We start from the raw sequence: 20,508 nt of genomic DNA, 5'->3' as shown, positions 1-20,508 counted from the left end.
TTTTGGGTAGTGTGCTTCACCTGACACACCAAAGGATCTATAAGTGACTTCACCGTTCCCAGTGGTTTCCTATGTTGTTTCTTGGTAATTCACTGTGAAACTCTGAAAATACCGTGTTTTCAAAGAGACCTAGCTTAGAAATTATATCAGGCAAAGCATCATTCTTTGAAACAGGAGAGAACATCACAATTTCTAGCAATTATAACAGAAGTTATTGCTTTCTCTTCCCTGTCCGTGCGATGATGGCATTCATTGTGGGAGATACTGACCGCTGGCATTGCCATTGAAGGCACAATCAGAGATAGCGATGTCTCGACATATCTTGTTTTCCGTGCAGAGTAACGCATGTACTACTGAAAGTACAGATGTAGCTCTTTGAACTGAAGATATTAGATGCTATCTGGTTCTCATGTATGTCTTTCTAAAAGTTGTTGTTGCACTTATTGTTAACTCATAAAGACTGTGTTCCGAAGGAGGCCAGCAACAGTTTTCAACCAGATGAAATTCTAACCACCATATACAGATAATCAAACGATTTCAACAGATGGAATTATGCCCTTGCTGTGCCGTTGTTGTTCTGCTTCATTGTATGCTTCAGTGAGCTTTCGAGTTGATACAGTAGACTAAAGAGCAAACACTGGTTTCAAGAACGCTGGAGTCTTTTGGGTAGTGTGCTTCACCTGACACACCAAAGGATCTATATGTGACTTCACCGTTCCCAGTGGTTTCCTATGTTGTTTCTTGGTAATTCACTGTGAAACTCTGAAAATACCGTGTTTTCAAAGAGACCTAGCTTAGAAATTATATCAGGCAAAGCATCATTCTTTGAAACAGGAGAGAACATCACAATTTCTAGCAATTATAACAGAAGTTATTGCTTTCTCTTCCCTGTCTGTGTGGTGATGGAATTCATTGTGGGAGATAGTGACCGCTGGCATTGCCTTTGAAGGCAGAATCAGAGATAGCGATGTCTGGACATATCTTGTTTACCATGCAGAGTAACGCATGTACTACTGAAAGTACAGATGTAGCTCTTTGAACTGAAGATATTAGATGCTATCTGGTTCTCATGTATGTCTTTCTAAAAGTTGTTGTTGCACTTATTGTTAACTCATAAAGACTGTGTTCCGAAGGAGGCCGGCAACAGTTTTCAACCAGATGAAATTCTAACCACCATATACAGATAATCAAACGATTTCAACAGATGGAATTATGCCCTTGCTGTGCCGTTGTTGTTCTGCTTCATTGTATGCTTCAGTGAGCTTTCGAGTTGATACAGTAGACTAAAGAGCAAACACTGGTTTCAAGAACGCTGGAGTCTTTTGGGTAGTGTGCTTCACCTGACACACCAAAGGATCTATAAGTGACTTCACCGTTCCCAGTGGTTTCCTATGTTGTTTCTTGGTAATTCACTGTGAAACTCTGAAAATACCGTGTTTTCAAAGAGACCTAGCTTAGAAATTATATCAGGCAAAGCATCATTCTTTGAAACAGGAGAGAACATCACAATTTCTAGCAATTATAACAGAAGTTATTGCTTTCTCTTCCCTGTCCGTGCGATGATGGCATTCATTGTGGGAGATACTGACCGCTGGCATTGCCATTGAAGGCACAATCAGAGATAGCGATGTCTCGACATATCTTGTTTTCCGTGCAGAGTAACGCATGTACTACTGAAAGTACAGATGTAGCTCTTTGAACTGAAGATATTAGATGCTATCTGGTTCTCATGTATGTCTTTCTAAAAGTTGTTGTTGCACTTATTGTTAACTCATAAAGACTGTGTTCCGAAGGAGGCCAGCAACAGTTTTCAACCAGATGAAATTCTAACCACCATATACAGATAATCAAACGATTTCAACAGATGGAATTATGCCCTTGCTGTGCCGTTGTTGTTATGCTTCATTGTATGCTTCAGTGAGCTTTCGAGTTGATACAGTAGACTAAAGAGCAAACACTGGTTTCAAGAACGCTGGAGTCTTTTGGGTAGTGTGCTTCACCTGACACACCAAAGGATCTATATGTGACTTCACCGTTCCCAGTGGTTTCCTATGTTGTTTCTTGGTAATTCACTGTGAAACTCTGAAAATACCGTGTTTTCAAAGAGACCTAGCTTAGAAATTATATCAGGCAAAGGATCAATCTTTGAAACAGGAGAGAACATCACAATTTCCAGCAATTATAACAGAAGTTATTGCTTTCTCTTCCCTGTCCGTGCGGTGATGGCATTCATTGTGGGAGATAGTGACGGGTGGCATTCCCATTGAAGGCAGAAGCAGAGATAGCGATGTCTCGACATATCTTGTTTTCGGGGCAGAGTAACGCATGTACTACTGAAAGTACAGATGTAGCTCTTTGAACTGAAGATATTAGATGCTATCTGGTTCTCATGTATGTCTTTCTAAAAGTTGTTGTTGCACTTATTGTTAACACATAAAGACTGTGTTCCGAAGGAGGCCAGCAACAGTTTTCAACCAGATGAAATTCTAACCACCATATACAGATAATCAAACGAGTTCAACAGATGGAATTATACACTTGCTGTGCCGTTGTTGTTCTGCTTCATTATATGCTTCAGTGAGCTTTCGAGTTGATACAGTAGACTAAAGAGCAAACACTGGTTTCAAGAACGCTGGAGTCTTTTGGGTAGTGTGCTTCACCTGACACACCAAAGGATCTATATGTGACTTCACCGTTCACAGTGGTTTCCTATGTTGTTTCTTGGTAATTCACTGTGAATATCTGTAAATACCGTGTTTTCAAAGAGACCTAGCTTAGAAATTATATCAGGCAAAGCATCATTCTTTGAAACAGGAGAGAACATCACAATTTCTAGCAATTATAACAGAAGTTATTGCTTTCTCTTCCCTGTCCGTGCGGTGATGGCATTCATTGTGGGAGATAGTGACGGGTGGCATTCCCATTGAAGGCAGAAGCAGAGATAGCGATGTCTCGACATATCTTGTTTTCGGGGCAGAGTAACGCATGTACTACTGAAAGTACAGATGTAGCTCTTTGAACTGAAGATATTAGATGCTATCTGGTTCTCATGTATGTCTTTCTAAAAGTTGTTGTTGCACTTATTGTTAACTCATAAAGACTGTGTTCCGAAGGAGGCCAGCAACAGTTTTCAACCAGATGAAATTCTAACCACCATATACAGATAATCAAACGATTTCAACAGATGGAATTATGCCCTTGCTGTGCCGTTGTTGTTCTGCTTCATTGTATGCTTCAGTGAGCTTTCGAGTTGATACAGTAGACTAAAGAGCAAACACTGGTTTCAAGAACGCTGGAGTCTTTTGGGTAGTGTGCTTCACCTGACACACCAAAGGATCTATATGTGACTTCACCGTTCACAGTGGTTTCCTATGTTGTTTCTTGGTAATTCACTGTGAATATCTGAAAATACCGTGTTTTCAAAGAGACCTAGCTTAGAAATTATATCAGGCAAAGGATCAATCTTTGAAACAGGAGAGAACATCACAATTTCTAGCAATTATAACAGAAGTTATTGCTTTCTCTTCCCTGTCCGTGCGGTGATGGCATTCATTGTGGGAGATAGTGACGGGTGGCATTCCCATTGAAGGCAGAAGCAGAGATAGCGATGTCTCGACATATCTTGTTTTCCGTGCAGAGTAACGCATGTACTACTGAAAGTACAGATGTAGCTCTTTGAACTGAAGATATTAGATGCTATCTGGTTCTCATGTATGTCTTTCTAAAAGTTGTTGTTGCACTTATTGTTAACTCATAAAGACTGTGTTCCGAAGGAGGCCAGCAACAGTTTTCAACCAGATGAAATTCTAACCACCATATACAGATAATCAAACGATTTCAACAGATGGAATTATGCCCTTGCTGTGCCGTTGTTGTTCTGCTTCATTGTATGCTTCAGTGAGCTTTCGAGTTGATACAGTAGACTAAAGAGCAAACACTGGTTTCAAGAACGCTGGAGTCTTTTGGGTAGTGTGCTTCACCTGACACACCAAAGGATCTATATGTGACTTCACCGTTCCCAGTGGTTTCCTATGTTGTTTCTTGGTAATTCACTGTGAAACTCTGAAAATACCGTGTTTTCAAAGAGACCTAGCTTAGAAATTATATCAGGCAAAGGATCAATCTTTGAAACAGGAGAGAACATCACAATTTCCAGCAATTATAACAGAAGTTATTGCTTTCTCTTCCCTGTCCGTGCGGTGATGGCATTCATTGTGGGAGATAGTGACGGGTGGCATTCCCATTGAAGGCAGAAGCAGAGATAGCGATGTCTCGACATATCTTGTTTTCGGGGCAGAGTAACGCATGTACTACTGAAAGTACAGATGTAGTTCTTTGAACTGAAGATATTAGATGCTATCTGGTTCTCATGTATGTCTTTCTAAAAGTTGTTGTTGCACTTATTGTTAACACATAAAGACTGTGTTCCGAAGGAGGCCAGCAACAGTTTTCAACCAGATGAAATTCTAACCACCATATACAGATAATCAAACGAGTTCAACAGATGGAATTATACACTTGCTGTGCCGTTGTTGTTCTGCTTCATTATATGCTTCAGTGAGCTTTCGAGTTGATACAGTAGACTAAAGAGCAAACACTGGTTTCAAGAACGCTGGAGTCTTTTGGGTAGTGTGCTTCACCTGACACACCAAAGGATCTATATGTGACTTCACCGTTCACAGTGGTTTCCTATGTTGTTTCTTGGTAATTCACTGTGAATATCTGTAAATACCGTGTTTTCAAAGAGACCTAGCTTAGAAATTATATCAGGCAAAGCATCATTCTTTGAAACAGGAGAGAACATCACAATTTCTAGCAATTATAACAGAAGTTATTGCTTTCTCTTCCCTGTCCGTGCGGTGATGGCATTCATTGTGGGAGATAGTGACGGGTGGCATTCCCATTGAAGGCAGAAGCAGAGATAGCGATGTCTCGACATATCTTGTTTTCGGGGCAGAGTAACGCATGTACTACTGAAAGTACAGATGTAGCTCTTTGAACTGAAGATATTAGATGCTATCTGGTTCTCATGTATGTCTTTCTAAAAGTTGTTGTTGCACTTATTGTTAACTCATAAAGACTGTGTTCCGAAGGAGGCCAGCAACAGTTTTCAACCAGATGAAATTCTAACCACCATATACAGATAATCAAACGATTTCAACAGATGGAATTATGCCCTTGCTGTGCCGTTGTTGTTCTGCTTCATTGTATGCTTCAGTGAGCTTTCGAGTTGATACAGTAGACTAAAGAGCAAACACTGGTTTCAAGAACGCTGGAGTCTTTTGGGTAGTGTGCTTCACCTGACACACCAAAGGATCTATATGTGACTTCACCGTTCACAGTGGTTTCCTATGTTGTTTCTTGGTAATTCACTGTGAATATCTGAAAATACCGTGTTTTCAAAGAGACCTAGCTTAGAAATTATATCAGGCAAAGGATCAATCTTTGAAACAGGAGAGAACATCACAATTTCTAGCAATTATAACAGAAGTTATTGCTTTCTCTTCCCTGTCCGTGCGGTGATGGCATTCATTGTGGGAGATAGTGACGGGTGGCATTCCCATTGAAGGCAGAAGCAGAGATAGCGATGTCTCGACATATCTTGTTTTCCGTGCAGAGTAACGCATGTACTACTGAAAGTACAGATGTAGCTCTTTGAACTGAAGATATTAGATGCTATCTGGTTCTCATGTATGTCTTTCTAAAAGTTGTTGTTGCACTTATTGTTAACTCATAAAGACTGTGTTCCGAAGGAGGCCAGCAACAGTTTTCAACCAGATGAAATTCTAACCACCATATACAGATAATCAAACGATTTCAACAGATGGAATTATGCCCTTGCTGTGCCGTTGTTGTTCTGCTTCATTGTATGCTTCAGTGAGCTTTCGAGTTGATACAGTAGACTAAAGAGCAAACACTGGTTTCAAGAACGCTGGAGTCTTTTGGGTAGTGTGCTTCACCTGACACACCAAAGGATCTATATGTGACTTCACCGTTCACAGTGGTTTCCTATGTTGTTTCTTGGTAATTCACTGTGAATATCTGAAAATACCGTGTTTTCAAAGAGACCTAGCTTAGAAATTATATCAGGCAAAGCATCATTCTTTGAAACAGGAGAGAACATCACAATTTCTAGCAATTATAACAGAAGTTATTGCTTTCTCTTCCCTGTCCGTGCGGTGATGGCATTCATTGTGGGAGATAGTGACGGGTGGCATTCCCATTGAAGGCAGAAGCAGAGATAGCGATGTCTCGACATATCTTGTTTTCGGGGCAGAGTAACGCATGTACTACTGAAAGTACAGATGTAGCTCTTTGAACTGAAGATATTAGATGCTATCTGGTTCTCATGTATGTCTTTCTAAAAGTTGTTGTTGCACTTATTGTTAACTCATAAAGACTGTGTTCCGAAGGAGGCCAGCAACAGTTTTCAACCAGATGAAATTCTAACCACCATATACAGATAATCAAACGATTTCAACAGATGGAATTATGCCCTTGCTGTGCCGTTGTTGTTCTGCTTCATTGTATGCTTCAGTGAGCTTTCGAGTTGATACAGTAGACTAAAGAGCAAACACTGGTTTCAAGAACGCTGGAGTCTTTTGGGTAGTGTGCTTCACCTGACACACCAAAGGATCTATATGTGACTTCACCGTTCCCAGTGGTTTCCTATGTTGTTTCTTGGTAATTCACTGTGAATATCTGAAAATACCGTGTTTTCAAAGAGACCTAGCTTAGAAATTATATCAGGCAAAGGATCAATCTTTGAAACAGGAGAGAACATCACAATTTCTAGCAATTATAACAGAAGTTATTGCTTTCTCTTCCCTGTCCGTGCGGTGATGGCATTCATTGTGGGAGATAGTGACGGGTGGCATTCCCATTGAAGGCAGAAGCAGAGATAGCGATGTCTCGACATATCTTGTTTTCCGTGCAGAGTAACGCATGTACTACTGAAAGTACAGATGTAGCTCTTTGAACTGAAGATATTAGATGCTATCTGGTTCTCATGTATGTCTTTCTAAAAGTTGTTGTTGCACTTATTGTTAACTCATAAAGACTGTGTTCCGAAGGAGGCCAGCAACAGTTTTCAACCAGATGAAATTCTAACCACCATATACAGATAATCAAACGATTTCAACAGATGGAATTATGCCCTTGCTGTGCCGTTGTTGTTCTGCTTCATTGTATGCTTCAGTGAGCTTTCGAGTTGATACAGTAGACTAAAGAGCAAACACTGGTTTCAAGAACGCTGGAGTCTTTTGGGTAGTGTGCTTCACCTGACACACCAAAGGATCTATATGTGACTTCACCGTTCCCAGTGGTTTCCTATGTTGTTTCTTGGTAATTCACTGTGAATATCTGAAAATACCGTGTTTTCAAAGAGACCTAGCTTAGAAATTATATCAGGCAAAGCATCATTCTTTGAAACAGGAGAGAACATCACAATTTCTAGCAATTATAACAGAAGTTATTGCTTTCTCTTCCCTGTCCGTGCGGTGATGGCATTCATTGTGGGAGATAGTGACGGGTGGCATTCCCATTGAAGGCAGAAGCAGAGATAGCGATGTCTCGACATATCTTGTTTTCGGGGCAGAGTAACGCATGTACTACTGAAAGTACAGATGTAGCTCTTTGAACTGAAGATATTAGATGCTATCTGGTTCTCATGTATGTCTTTCTAAAAGTTGTTGTTGCACTTATTGTTAACTCATAAAGACTGTGTTCCGAAGGAGGCCAGCAACAGTTTTCAACCAGATGAAATTCTAACCACCATATACAGATAATCAAACGATTTCAACAGATGGAATTATGCCCTTGCTGTGCCGTTGTTGTTCTGCTTCATTGTATGCTTCAGTGAGCTTTCGAGTTGATACAGTAGACTAAAGAGCAAACACTGGTTTCAAGAACGCTAGAGTCTTTTGGGTAGTGTGCTTCACCTGACACACCAAAGGATCTATATGTGACTTCACCGTTCACAGTGGTTTCCTATGTTGTTTCTTGGTAATTCACTGTGAATATCTGAAAATACCGTGTTTTCAAAGAGACCTAGCTTAGAAATTATATCAGGCAAAGGATCAATCTTTGAAACAGGAGAGAACATCACAATTTCTAGCAATTATAACAGAAGTTATTGCTTTCTCTTCCCTGTCCGTGCGGTGATGGCATTCATTGTGGGAGATAGTGACGGGTGGCATTCCCATTGAAGGCAGAAGCAGAGATAGCGCTGTCTCGACATATCTTGTTTTCCGTGCAGAGTAACGCATGTACTACTGAAAGTACAGATGTAGCTCTTTGAACTGAAGATATTAGATGCTATCTGGTTCTCATGTATGTCTTTCTAAAAGTTGTTGTTGCACTTATTGTTAACTCATAAAGACTGTGTTCCGAAGGAGGCCAGCAACAGTTTTCAACCAGATGAAATTCTAACCACCATATACAGATAATCAAACGATTTCAACAGATGGAATTATGCCCTTGCTGTGCCGTTGTTGTTCTGCTACATTGTATGCTTCAGTGAGCTTTCGAGTTGATACAGTAGACTAAAGAGCAAACACTGGTTTCAAGAACGCTGGAGTCTTTTGGGTAGTGTGCTTCACCTGACACACCAAAGGATCTATATGTGACTTCACCGTTCCCAGTGGTTTCCTATGTTGTTTCTTGGTAATTCACTGTGAATATCTGAAAATACCGTGTTTTCAAAGAGACCTAGCTTAGAAATTATATCAGGCAAAGGATCAATCTTTGAAACAGGAGAGAACATCAAAATTTCTAGCAATTATAACAGAAGTTATTGCTTTCTCTTCCCTGTCCGTGCGGTGATGGCATTCATTGTGGGAGATAGTGACGGGTGGCATTCCCATTGAAGGCAGAAGCAGAGATAGCGATGTCTCGACATATCTTGTTTTCGGGGCAGAGTAACGCATGTACTACTGAAAGTACAGATGTAGCTCTTTGAACTGAAGATATTAGATGCTATCTGGTTCTCATGTATGTCTTTCTAAAAGTTGTTGTTGCACTTATTGTTAACTCATAAAGACTGTGTTCCGAAGGAGGCCAGCAACAGTTTTCAACCAGATGAAATTCTAACCACCATATACAGATAATCAAACGAGTTCAACAGATGGAATTATACACTTGCTGTGCCGTTGTTGTTCTGCTTCATTGTATGCTTCAGTGAGCTTTCGAGTTGATACAGTAGACTAAAGAGCAAACACTGGTTTCAAGAACGCTGGAGTCTTTTGGGTAGTGTGCTTCACCTGACACACCAAAGGATCTATATGTGACTTCACCGTTCCCAGTGGTTTCCTATGTTGTTTCTTGGTAATTCACTGTGAATATCTGAAAATACCGTGTTTTCAAAGAGACCTAGCTTAGAAATTATATCAGGCAAAGGATCAATCTTTGAAACAGGAGAGAACATCAAAATTTCTAGCAATTATAACAGAAGTTATTGCTTTCTCTTCCCTGTCCGTGCGGTGATGGCATTCATTGTGGGAGATAGTGACGGGTGGCATTCCCATTGAAGGCAGAAGCAGAGATAGCGATGTCTCGACATATCTTGTTTTCGGGGCAGAGTAACGCATGTACTACTGAAAGTACAGATGTAGCTCTTTGAACTGAAGATATTAGATGCTATCTGGTTCTCATGTATGTCTTTCTAAAAGTTGTTGTTGCACTTATTGTTAACTCATAAAGACTGTGTTCCGAAGGAGGCCAGCAACAGTTTTCAACCAGATGAAATTCTAACCACCATATACAGATAATCAAACGAGTTCAACAGATGGAATTATACACTTGCTGTGCCGTTGTTGTTCTGCTTCATTGTATGCTTCAGTGAGCTTTCGAGTTGATACAGTAGACTAAAGAGCAAACACTGGTTTCAAGAACGCTGGAGTCTTTTGGGTAGTGTGCTTCACCTGACACACCAAAGGATCTATATGTGACTTCACCGTTCCCAGTGGTTTCCTATGTTGTTTCTTGGTAATTCACTGTGAATATCTGAAAATACCGTGTTTTCAAAGAGACCTAGCTTAGAAATTATATCAGGCAAAGGATCAATCTTTGAAACAGGAGAGAACATCACAATTTCTAGCAATTATAACAGAAGTTATTGCTTTCTCTTCCCTGTCCGTTCGGTGATGGCATTCATTGTGGGAGATAGTGACGGGTGGCATTCCCATTGAAGGCAGAAGCAGAGATAGCGATGTCTCGACATATCTTGTTTTCGGGGCAGAGTAACGCATGTACTACTGAAAGTACAGATGTAGCTCTTTGAACTGAAGATATTAGATGCTATCTGGTTCTCATGTATGTCTTTCTAAAAGTTGTTGTTGCACTTATTGTTAACACATAAAGACTGTGTTCCGAAGGAGGCCAGCAACAGTTTTCAACCAGATGAAATTCTAACCACCATATACAGATAATCAAACGAGTTCAACAGATGGAATTATACACTTGCTGTGCCGTTGTTGTTCTGCTTCATTGTATGCTTCAGTGAGCTTTCGAGTTGATACAGTAGACTAAAGAGCAAACACTGGTTTCAAGAACGCTGGAGTCTTTTGGGTAGTGTGCTTCACCTGACACACCAAAGGATCTATATGTGACTTCACCGTTCACAGTGGTTTCCTATGTTGTTTCTTGGTAATTCACTGTGAATATCTGAAAATACCGTGTTTTCAAAGAGACCTAGCTTAGAAATTATATCAGGCAAAGGATCAATCTTTGAAACAGGAGAGAACATCACAATTTCTAGCAATTATAACAGAAGTTATTGCTTTCTCTTCCCTGTCCGTGCGGTGATGGCATTCATTGTGGGAGATAGTGACGGGTGGCATTCCCATTGAAGGCAGAAGCAGAGATAGCGATGTCTCGACATATCTTGTTTTCCGTGCAGAGTAACGCATGTACTACTGAAAGTACAGATGTAGCTCTTTGAACTGAAGATATTAGATGCTATCTGGTTCTCATGTATGTCTTTCTAAAAGTTGTTGTTGCACTTATTGTTAACTCATAAAGACTGTGTTCCGAAGGAGGCCAGCAACAGTTTTCAACCAGATGAAATTCTAACCACCATATACAGATAATCAAACGATTTCAACAGATGGAATTATGCCCTTGCTGTGCCGTTGTTGTTCTGCTTCATTGTATGCTTCAGTGAGCTTTCGAGTTGATACAGTAGACTAAAGAGCAAACACTGGTTTCAAGAACGCTGGAGTCTTTTGGGTAGTGTGCTTCACCTGACACACCAAAGGATCTATATGTGACTTCACCGTTCCCAGTGGTTTCCTATGTTGTTTCTTGGTAATTCACTGTGAATATCTGAAAATACCGTGTTTTCAAAGAGACCTAGCTTAGAAATTATATCAGGCAAAGCATCATTCTTTGAAACAGGAGAGAACATCACAATTTCTAGCAATTATAACAGAAGTTATTGCTTTCTCTTCCCTGTCCGTGCGGTGATGGCATTCATTGTGGGAGATAGTGACGGGTGGCATTCCCATTGAAGGCAGAAGCAGAGATAGCGATGTCTCGACATATCTTGTTTTCGGGGCAGAGTAACGCATGTACTACTGAAAGTACAGATGTAGCTCTTTGAACTGAAGATATTAGATGCTATCTGGTTCTCATGTATGTCTTTCTAAAAGTTGTTGTTGCACTTATTGTTAACTCATAAAGACTGTGTTCCGAAGGAGGCCAGCAACAGTTTTCAACCAGATGAAATTCTAACCACCATATACAGATAATCAAACGATTTCAACAGATGGAATTATGCCCTTGCTGTGCCGTTGTTGTTCTGCTTCATTGTATGCTTCAGTGAGCTTTCGAGTTGATACAGTAGACTAAAGAGCAAACACTGGTTTCAAGAACGCTAGAGTCTTTTGGGTAGTGTGCTTCACCTGACACACCAAAGGATCTATATGTGACTTCACCGTTCACAGTGGTTTCCTATGTTGTTTCTTGGTAATTCACTGTGAATATCTGAAAATACCGTGTTTTCAAAGAGACCTAGCTTAGAAATTATATCAGGCAAAGGATCAATCTTTGAAACAGGAGAGAACATCACAATTTCTAGCAATTATAACAGAAGTTATTGCTTTCTCTTCCCTGTCCGTGCGGTGATGGCATTCATTGTGGGAGATAGTGACGGGTGGCATTCCCATTGAAGGCAGAAGCAGAGATAGCGATGTCTCGACATATCTTGTTTTCCGTGCAGAGTAACGCATGTACTACTGAAAGTACAGATGTAGCTCTTTGAACTGAAGATATTAGATGCTATCTGGTTCTCATGTATGTCTTTCTAAAAGTTGTTGTTGCACTTATTGTTAACTCATAAAGACTGTGTTCCGAAGGAGGCCAGCAACAGTTTTCAACCAGATGAAATTCTAACCACCATATACAGATAATCAAACGATTTCAACAGATGGAATTATGCCCTTGCTGTGCCGTTGTTGTTCTGCTTCATTGTATGCTTCAGTGAGCTTTCGAGTTGATACAGTAGACTAAAGAGCAAACACTGGTTTCAAGAACGCTGGAGTCTTTTGGGTAGTGTGCTTCACCTGACACACCAAAGGATCTATATGTGACTTCACCGTTCCCAGTGGTTTCCTATGTTGTTTCTTGGTAATTCACTGTGAATATCTGAAAATACCGTGTTTTCAAAGAGACCTAGCTTAGAAATTATATCAGGCAAAGGATCAATCTTTGAAACAGGAGAGAACATCAAAATTTCTAGCAATTATAACAGAAGTTATTGCTTTCTCTTCCCTGTCCGTGCGGTGATGGCATTCATTGTGGGAGATAGTGACGGGTGGCATTCCCATTGAAGGCAGAAGCAGAGATAGCGATGTCTCGACATATCTTGTTTTCGGGGCAGAGTAACGCATGTACTACTGAAAGTACAGATGTAGCTCTTTGAACTGAAGATATTAGATGCTATCTGGTTCTCATGTATGTCTTTCTAAAAGTTGTTGTTGCACTTATTGTTAACACATAAAGACTGTGTTCCGAAGGAGGCCAGCAACAGTTTTCAACCAGATGAAATTCTAACCACCATATACAGATAATCAAACGAGTTCAACAGATGGAATTATACACTTGCTGTGCCGTTGTTGTTCTGCTTCATTGTATGCTTCAGTGAGCTTTCGAGTTGATACAGTAGACTAAAGAGCAAACACTGGTTTCAAGAACGCTGGAGTCTTTTGGGTAGTGTGCTTCACCTGACACACCAAAGGATCTATATGTGACTTCACCGTTCACAGTGGTTTCCTATGTTGTTTCTTGGTAATTCACTGTGAATATCTGAAAATACCGTGTTTTCAAAGAGACCTAGCTTAGAAATTATATCAGGCAAAGGATCAATCTTTGAAACAGGAGAGAACATCACAATTTCTAGCAATTATAACAGAAGTTATTGCTTTCTCTTCCCTGTCCGTGCGGTGATGGCATTCATTGTGGGAGATAGTGACGGGTGGCATTCCCATTGAAGGCAGAAGCAGAGATAGCGATGTCTCGACATATCTTGTTTTCCGTGCAGAGTAACGCATGTACTACTGAAAGTACAGATGTAGCTCTTTGAACTGAAGATATTAGATGCTATCTGGTTCTCATGTATGTCTTTCTAAAAGTTGTTGTTGCACTTATTGTTAACTCATAAAGACTGTGTTCCGAAGGAGGCCAGCAACAGTTTTCAACCAGATGAAATTCTAACCACCATATACAGATAATCAAACGATTTCAACAGATGGAATTATGCCCTTGCTGTGCCGTTGTTGTTCTGCTTCATTGTATGCTTCAGTGAGCTTTCGAGTTGATACAGTAGACTAAAGAGCAAACACTGGTTTCAAGAACGCTGGAGTCTTTTGGGTAGTGTGCTTCACCTGACACACCAAAGGATCTATATGTGACTTCACCGTTCCCAGTGGTTTCCTATGTTGTTTCTTGGTAATTCACTGTGAATATCTGAAAATACCGTGTTTTCAAAGAGACCTAGCTTAGAAATTATATCAGGCAAAGGATCAATCTTTGAAACAGGAGAGAACATCACAATTTCTAGCAATTATAACAGAAGTTATTGCTTTCTCTTCCCTGTCCGTGCGGTGATGGCATTCATTGTGGGAGATAGTGACGGGTGGCATTCCCATTGAAGGCAGAAGCAGAGATAGCGATGTCTCGACATATCTTGTTTTCGGGGCAGAGTAACGCATGTACTACTGAAAGTACAGATGTAGCTCTTTGAACTGAAGATATTAGATGCTATCTGGTTCTCATGTATGTCTTTCTAAAAGTTGTTGTTGCACTTATTGTTAACACATAAAGACTGTGTTCCGAAGGAGGCCAGCAACAGTTTTCAACCAGATGAAATTCTAACCACCATATACAGATAATCAAACGAGTTCAACAGATGGAATTATACACTTGCTGTGCCGTTGTTGTTCTGCTTCATTGTATGCTTCAGTGAGCTTTCGAGTTGATACAGTAGACTAAAGAGCAAACACTGGTTTCAAGAACGCTGGAGTCTTTTGGGTAGTGTGCTTCACCTGACACACCAAAGGATCTATATGTGACTTCACCGTTCACAGTGGTTTCCTATGTTGTTTCTTGGTAATTCACTGTGAATATCTGAAAATACCGTGTTTTCAAAGAGACCTAGCTTAGAAATTATATCAGGCAAAGGATCAATCTTTGAAACAGGAGAGAACATCACAATTTCTAGCAATTATAACAGAAGTTATTGCTTTCTCTTCCCTGTCCGTGCGGTGATGGCATTCATTGTGGGAGATAGTGACGGGTGGCATTCCCATTGAAGGCAGAAGCAGAGATAGCGATGTCTCGACATATCTTGTTTTCCGTGCAGAGTAACGCATGTACTACTGAAAGTACAGATGTAGCTCTTTGAACTGAAGATATTAGATGCTATCTGGTTCTCATGTATGTCTTTCTAAAAGTTGTTGTTGCACTTATTGTTAACTCATAAAGACTGTGTTCCGAAGGAGGCCAGCAACAGTTTTCAACCAGATGAAATTCTAACCACCATATACAGATAATCAAACGATTTCAACAGATGGAATTATGCCCTTGCTGTGCCGTTGTTGTTCTGCTTCATTGTATGCTTCAGTGAGCTTTCGAGTTGATACAGTAGACTAAAGAGCAAACACTGGTTTCAAGAACGCTGGAGTCTTTTGGGTAGTGTGCTTCACCTGACACACCAAAGGATCTATATGTGACTTCACCGTTCCCAGTGGTTTCCTATGTTGTTTCTTGGTAATTCACTGTGAATATCTGAAAATACCGTGTTTTCAAAGAGACCTAGCTTAGAAATTATATCAGGCAAAGCATCATTCTTTGAAACAGGAGAGAACATCACAATTTCTAGCAATTATAACAGAAGTTATTGCTTTCTCTTCCCTGTCCGTGCGGTGATGGCATTCATTGTGGGAGATAGTGACGGGTGGCATTCCCATTGAAGGCAGAAGCAGAGATAGCGATGTCTCGACATATCTTGTTTTCCGTGCAGAGTAACGCATGTACTACTGAAAGTACAGATGTAGCTCTTTGAACTGAAGATATTAGATGCTATCTGGTTCTCATGTATGTCTTTCTAAAAGTTGTTGTTGCACTTATTGTTAACTCATAAAGACTGTGTTCCGAAGGAGGCCAGCAACAGTTTTCAACCAGATGAAATTCTAACCACCATATACAGATAATCAAACGATTTCAACAGATGGAATTATGCCCTTGCTGTGCCGTTGTTGTTCTGCTTCATTGTATGCTTCAGTGAGCTTTCGAGTTGATACAGTAGACTAAAGAGCAAACACTGGTTTCAAGAACGCTGGAGTCTTTTGGGTAGTGTGCTTCACCTGACACACCAAAGGATCTATATGTGACTTCACCGTTCCCAGTGGTTTCCTATGTTGTTTCTTGGTAATTCACTGTGAATATCTGAAAATACCGTGTTTTCAAAGAGACCTAGCTTAGAAATTATATCAGGCAAAGGATCAATCTTTGAAACAGGAGAGAACATCAAAATTTCTAGCAATTATAACAGAAGTTATTGCTTTCTCTTCCCTGTCCGTGCGGTGATGGCATTCATTGTGGGAGATAGTGACGGGTGGCATTCCCATTGAAGGCAGAAGCAGAGATAGCGATGTCTCGACATATCTTGTTTTCGGGGCAGAGTAACGCATGTACTACTGAAAGTACAGATGTAGCTCTTTGAACTGAAGATATTAGATGCTATCTGGTTCTCATGTATGTCTTTCTAAAAGTTGTTGTTGCACTTATTGTTAACACATAAAGACTGTGTTCCGAAGGAGGCCAGCAACAGTTTTCAACCAGATGAAATTCTAACCACCATATACAGATAATCAAACGAGTTCAACAGATGGAATTATACACTTGCTGTGCCGTTGTTGTTCTGCTTCATTGTATGCTTCAGTGAGCTTTCGAGTTGATACAGTAGACTAAAGAGCAAACACTGGTTTCAAGAACGCTGGAGTCTTTTGGGTAGTGTGCTTCACCTGACACACCAAAGGATCTATATGTGACTTCACCGTTCACAGTGGTTTCCTATGTTGTTTCTTGGTAATTCACTGTGAATATCTGAAAATACCGTGTTTTCAAAGAGACCTAGCTTAGAAATTATATCAGGCAAAGGATCAATCTTTGAAACAGGAGAGAACATCACAATTTCTAGCAATTATAACAGAAGTTATTGCTTTCTCTTCCCTGTCCGTGCGGTGATGGCATTCATTGTGGGAGATAGTGACGGGTGGCATTCCCATTGAAGGCAGAAGCAGAGATAGCGATGTCTCGACATATCTTGTTTTCCGTGCAGAGTAACGCATGTACTACTGAAAGTACAGATGTAGCTCTTTGAACTGAAGATATTAGATGCTATCTGGTTCTCATGTATGTCTTTCTAAAAGTTGTTGTTGCACTTATTGTTAACTCATAAAGACTGTGTTCCGAAGGAGGCCAGCAACAGTTTTCAACCAGATGAAATTCTAACCACCATATACAGATAATCAAACGATTTCAACAGATGGAATTATGCCCTTGCTGTGCCGTTGTTGTTCTGCTTCATTGTATGCTTCAGTGAGCTTTCGAGTTGATACAGTAGACTAAAGAGCAAACACTGGTTTCAAGAACGCTGGAGTCTTTTGGGTAGTGTGCTTCACCTGACACACCAAAGGATCTATATGTGACTTCACCGTTCCCAGTGGTTTCCTATGTTGTTTCTTGGTAATTCACTGTGAATATCTGAAAATACCGTGTTTTCAAAGAGACCTAGCTTAGAAATTATATCAGGCAAAGGATCAATCTTTGAAACAGGAGAGAACATCAAAATTTCTAGCAATTATAACAGAAGTTATTGCTTTCTCTTCCCTGTCCGTGCGGTGATGGCATTCATTGTGGGAGATAGTGACGGGTGGCATTCCCATTGAAGGCAGAAGCAGAGATAGCGATGTCTCGACATATCTTGTTTTCGGGGCAGAGTAACGCATGTACTACTGAAAGTACAGATGTAGCTCTTTGAACTGAAGATATTAGATGCTATCTGGTTCTCATGTATGTCTTTCTAAAAGTTGTTGTTGCACTTATTGTTAACACATAAAGACTGTGTTCCGAAGGAGGCCAGCAACAGTTTTCAACCAGATGAAATTCTAACCACCATATACAGATAATCAAACGAGTTCAACAGATGGAATTATACACTTGCTGTGCCGTTGTTGTTCTGCTTCATTGTATGCTTCAGTGAGCTTTCGAGTTGATACAGTAGACTAAAGAGCAAACACTGGTTTCAAGAACGCTGGAGTCTTTTGGGTAGTGTGCTTCACCTGACACACCAAAGGATCTATATGTGACTTCACCGTTCACAGTGGTTTCCTATGTTGTTTCTTGGTAATTCACTGTGAATATCTGAAAATACCGTGTTTTCAAAGAGACCTAGCTTAGAAATTATATCAGGCAAAGGATCAATCTTTGAAACAGGAGAGAACATCACAATTTCTAGCAATTATAACAGAAGTTATTGCTTTCTCTTCCCTGTCCGTGCGGTGATGGCATTCATTGTGGGAGATAGTGACGGGTGGCATTCCCATTGAAGGCAGAAGCAGAGATAGCGATGTCTCGACATATCTTGTTTTCCGTGCAGAGTAACGCATGTACTACTGAAAGTACAGATGTAGCTCTTTGAACTGAAGATATTAGATGCTATCTGGTTCTCATGTATGTCTTTCTAAAAGTTGTTGTTGCACTTATTGTTAACTCATAAAGACTGTGTTCCGAAGGAGGCCAGCAACAGTTTTCAACCAGATGAAATTCTAACCACCATATACAGATAATCAAACGATTTCAACAGATGGAATTATGCCCTTGCTGTGCCGTTGTTGTTCTGCTTCATTGTATGCTTCAGTGAGCTTTCGAGTTGATACAGTAGACTAAAGAGCAAACACTGGTTTCAAGAACGCTGGAGTCTTTTGGGTAGTGTGCTTCACCTGACACACCAAAGGATCTATATGTGACTTCACCGTTCCCAGTGGTTTCCTATGTTGTTTCTTGGTAATTCACTGTGAATATCTGAAAATACCGTGTTTTCAAAGAGACCTAGCTTAGAAATTATATCAGGCAAAGCATCATTCTTTGAAACAGGAGAGAACATCACAATTTCTAGCAATTATAACAGAAGTTATTGCTTTCTCTTCCCTGTCCGTGCGGTGATGGCATTCATTGTGGGAGATAGTGACGGGTGGCATTCCCATTGAAGGCAGAAGCAGAGATAGCGATGTCTCGACATATCTTGTTTTCGGGGCAGAGTAACGCATGTACTACTGAAAGTACAGATGTAGCTCTTTGAACTGAAGATATTAGATGCTATCTGGTTCTCATGTATGTCTTTCTAAAAGTTGTTGTTGCACTTATTGTTAACTCATAAAGACTGTGTTCCGAAGGAGGCCAGCAACAGTTTTCAACCAGATGAAATTCTAACCACCATATACAGATAATCAAACGATTTCAACAGATGGAATTATGCCCTTGCTGTGCCGTTGTTGTTCTGCTTCATTGTATGCTTCAGTGAGCTTTCGAGTTGATACAGTAGACTAAAGAGCAAACACTGGTTTCAAGAACGCTAGAGTCTTTTGGGTAGTGTGCTTCACCTGACACACCAAAGGATCTATATGTGACTTCACCGTTCCCAGTGGTTTCCTATGTTGTTTCTTGGTAATTCACTGTGAATATCTGAAAATACCGTGTTTTCAAAGAGACCTAGCTTAGAAATTATATCAGGCAAAGGATCAATCTTTGAAACAGGAGAGAACATCACAATTTCTAGCAATTATAACAGAAGTTATTGCTTTCTCTTCCCTGTCCGTGCGGTGATGGCATTCATTGTGGGAGATAGTGACGGGTGGCATTCCCATTGAAGGCAGAAGCAGAGATAGCGATGTCTCGACATATCTTGTTTTCCGTGCAGAGTAACGCATGTACTACTGAAAGTACAGATGTAGCTCTTTGAACTGAAGATATTAGATGCTATCTGGTTCTCATGTATGTCTTTCTAAAAGTTGTTGTTGCACTTATTGTTAACTCATAAAGACTGTGTTCCGAAGGAGGCCAGCAACAGTTTTCAACCAGATGAAATTCTAACCACCATATACAGATAATCAAACGATTTCAACAGATGGAATTATGCCCTTGCTGTGCCGTTGTTGTTCTGCTTCATTGTATGCTTCAGTGAGCTTTCGAGTTGATACAGTAGACTAAAGAGCAAACACTGGTTTCAAGAACGCTGGAGTCTTTTGGGTAGTGTGCTTCACCTGACACACCAAAGGATCTATATGTGACTTCACCGTTCCCAGTGGTTTCCTATGTTGTTTCTTGGTAATTCACTGTGAATATCTGAAAATACCGTGTTTTCAAAGAGACCTAGCTTAGAAATTATATCAGGCAAAGGATCAATCTTTGAAACAGGAGAGAACATCAAAATTTCTAGCAATTATAACAGAAGTTATTGCTTTCTCTTCCCTGTCCGTGCGGTGATGGCATTCATTGTGGGAGATAGTGACGGGTGGCATTCCCATTGAAGGCAGAAGCAGAGATAGCGATGTCTCGACATATCTTGTTTTCGGGGCAGAGTAACGCATGTACTACTGAAAGTACAGATGTAGCTCTTTGAACTGAAGATATTAGATGCTATCTGGTTCTCATGTATGTCTTTCTAAAAGTTGTTGTTGCACTTATTGTTAACACATAAAGACTGTGTTCCGAAGGAGGCCAGCAACAGTTTTCAACCAGATGAAATTCTAACCACCATATACAGATAATCAAACGAGTTCAACAGATGGAATTATACACTTGCTGTGCCGTTGTTGTTCTGCTTCATTGTATGCTTCAGTGAGCTTTCGAGTTGATACAGTAGACTAAAGAGCAAACACTGGTTTCAAGAACGCTGGAGTCTTTTGGGTAGTGTGCTTCACCTGACACACCAAAGGATCTATATGTGAC

The sequence above is a fragment of the Furipterus horrens genome, unplaced genomic scaffold (assembly GCF_987537825.1).
Source record: "Furipterus horrens unplaced genomic scaffold, mFurHor1.1.pri manual_scaffold_18, whole genome shotgun sequence".
In the NCBI taxonomy this organism is placed as follows: domain Eukaryota; kingdom Metazoa; phylum Chordata; class Mammalia; order Chiroptera; family Furipteridae; genus Furipterus; species Furipterus horrens.
The sequence above is the reverse complement of the archived record's forward strand: the minus strand, read 5'-3'. Positions refer to the sequence as shown.